The 2,500-nt window shown below is 52.8% G+C and overlaps 1 non-coding gene and 1 pseudogene across 1 annotated transcript; both read left to right on the top strand.

Moving 5' to 3' along the window:
- The first annotated feature begins 658 nt into the window (after positions 1-658).
- On the top strand, positions 659-813 carry LOC123686950. Its single transcript, XR_006748703.1, has one exon. It is a non-coding gene; the product is annotated as a 5.8S ribosomal RNA (ribosomal RNA).
- Positions 814-1,320: 507 nt separating this feature from the next.
- LOC123688145 overlaps positions 1,321-2,500 on the top strand; it is a 4,966-nt pseudogene continuing 3,786 nt past the window's right edge.

The following is a 2,500-nucleotide window of genomic DNA, read 5'->3' as shown; positions in this document are numbered from 1 at the left end:
GGTTGGGCGAAGTCTTGTGATATCCTCGAAACGAGGAGCCGGCCGCACGTGTGTGCAGCCTTCGTTGTAGGTCCATGTTTAGAGATGCTCACGAAATGAGGAGCCGGCCGCTTATGTCGGCGTTTGTGGTTGGGCGAAGTTCCTTGATGGAACGAGGAGCCGGCTGCTTATGCTGACGTTCGTAGTTGGGCGAAGTCTCGTGATGTGCTCGGAATAAGGATTCGAAGCGCTTGGATTGCCGCGTTCGTGGCTGGGCGAAGTTTCGTGTTTGGCACGGAACGAGGAGCCGGCTGCAGGTTTTAAAGATTCTCGCCCGAAATCGATCAGTCGTTACCGTTGTCTACGGACTTCGGTAGGACGATCTATTCCAGGGACGAAGACGTCGACGTTGTGCGACGCCCGTTACATTAGCGTTTTTATGCTCTTTCGGGATTGTCTGCGACGTTTGTCTCCGTCCGAATTTTTTACGATAATTGTCACTAGATTAGTACGCAAACTAGTTGAACCGAAGATTTTGCGCCGATCGACTGACGTATTGACCCTTCAGTGGGTCGTCTCAGTCATTGGAATGTCATTCTCGAGGAGGTTCGCAGTTGGCGTCTCGTATTTCGAGGGAAAGTCCATTGCGACTAGTACCGAGAAATCGAACATAAAAGATTACCCTGAACGGTGGATCACTTGGCTCGTGGGTCGATGAAGAACGCAGCTAATTGCGCGTCAACATGCGAACTGCAGGACACATGAACATCGACATTTCGAACGCACATTGCGGTCCTCGGACACTGTCCTCGGACCACTCCTGACTGAGGGTCGGTTCCATTACAAAGACTGCCCGGCCAGACGTTATGGCTTGACGAAGTGACGACGTAAAGGTCGTCTAACGTTGATCCTGTACCGAAGGTCATTTGGGCGAGTTGGACGGTTTGCCGCGTGACGATCAACGTTCTGTCGTTTCGACGCCTCGTGTGTTGGAATGATGAGGAGTTGTTTTCGTAACGCGCCGTCTTGAATTGCGAAAGCATATATTGTGGTGTCGTGGTATTGCTCGATCTGCGCCCATGACTGTAGACATGCGATCGTCGTGTCCGAGAAATCTGAACGACGTCCGATCGCTTTAATGTGCCAGTTGTCGCGCGTTGCGGATGAGCTTTCATGAGCGCACCCCCGAAACACCGAAGCACTTTGCTTGGATTCGCATGATCCGCCATACGGAGCAGGAGATAATAGACGCCTTTGAGTAGGCTAACTCCCTCGCGTAAGGTACGTGATTTTATGAGCCGCCAAAGGTTAGTTTCGGAACGTTTCGATGATTTGAACATACGACCTCAGGACAGGTGAGACTACCCGCTGAATTTAAGCATATTATTAAGCGGAGGAAAAGAAACTAACTAGGATTCCCTTAGTAGCGGCGAGCGAACAGGGATTAGCCCAGCACTGAATCCCGCGATCGTAACCGGTCGCCGGGAGATGTGGTGTTTGGAAGGATCCATTATCTGGCGAGTTCGCGGCGCGTTCAAGTCCATCTTGAATGGGGCCATCGCCCATAGAGGGTGCCAGGCCCGTAGCGACCGCTGCGGCTTGCTAGAGGATCTCTTCTTAGAGTCGGGTTGCTTGAGAGTGCAGCCCTAAGTGGGTGGTAAACTCCATCTAAGGCTAAATATAACCACGAGACCGATAGCGAACAAGTACCGTGAGGGAAAGTTGAAAAGAACTTTGAAGAGAGAGTTCAAGAGTACGTGAAACCGTTCAGGGGTAAACCTGAGAAACCCGAAAGGTCGAATGGGGAGATTCATTCGCGCCTGTTGTTGGGATTTACTGACTGTGGAAACGGCGACGTTCGCGTTGGCTGTTCCCTTCGGTTCATCTCCGGCTTCGGACGCGTGCACTTCTCCCCTAGTAGGTCGTCGCGATCCGTTGGGTGCTGTTCTACGGTCTCGAGTGTAGCCCGTGAGCTCGGATTTTCCGATGTTTACGGACACTGGGTTTCCGAACAGCTCGCTCGACGGTTTACTGATGGCGGGAGGCCGCGACTTAGTTCGCGTCCGGCCCGTGGCAAGTATGTGAATTGTGATGGCGATCGGACCTAGTGCCGATTCCGTCCGTTTGCGACTGTTCGCCGCGGTGTTCTTGGACAGACCTCTTGAAACGCCGATCAGCGACGCTATTGCTTTGGGTACTTTCAGGACCCGTCTTGAAACACGGACCAAGGAGTCTAGCGTGTGCGCGAGTCATTGGGAATCACTAAACCTAAAGGCGCAATGAAAGTAACGGTTCACTTTATGTGAACTAAGGGAAGATGGTCGGTCTCCATGACTGACCCGCATTCCCGGGGCGCCTCATTCTCATTGCGAGAGGAGGCGCACCAAGAGCGTACACGCTGGGACCCGAAAGATGGTGAACTATGCCTGGTCAGGACGAAGTCAGGGGAAACCCTGATGGAGGTCCGTAGCGATTCTGACGTGCAAATCGATCGTCGGAACTGGGTATAGGGGCGAAAGAC

Source organism: Harmonia axyridis, chromosome X (genome assembly GCF_914767665.1).
Source record: "Harmonia axyridis chromosome X, icHarAxyr1.1, whole genome shotgun sequence".
NCBI lineage: Eukaryota > Metazoa > Arthropoda > Insecta > Coleoptera > Coccinellidae > Harmonia > Harmonia axyridis.
This window is presented reverse-complemented; position numbering and strand designations above follow the sequence as displayed.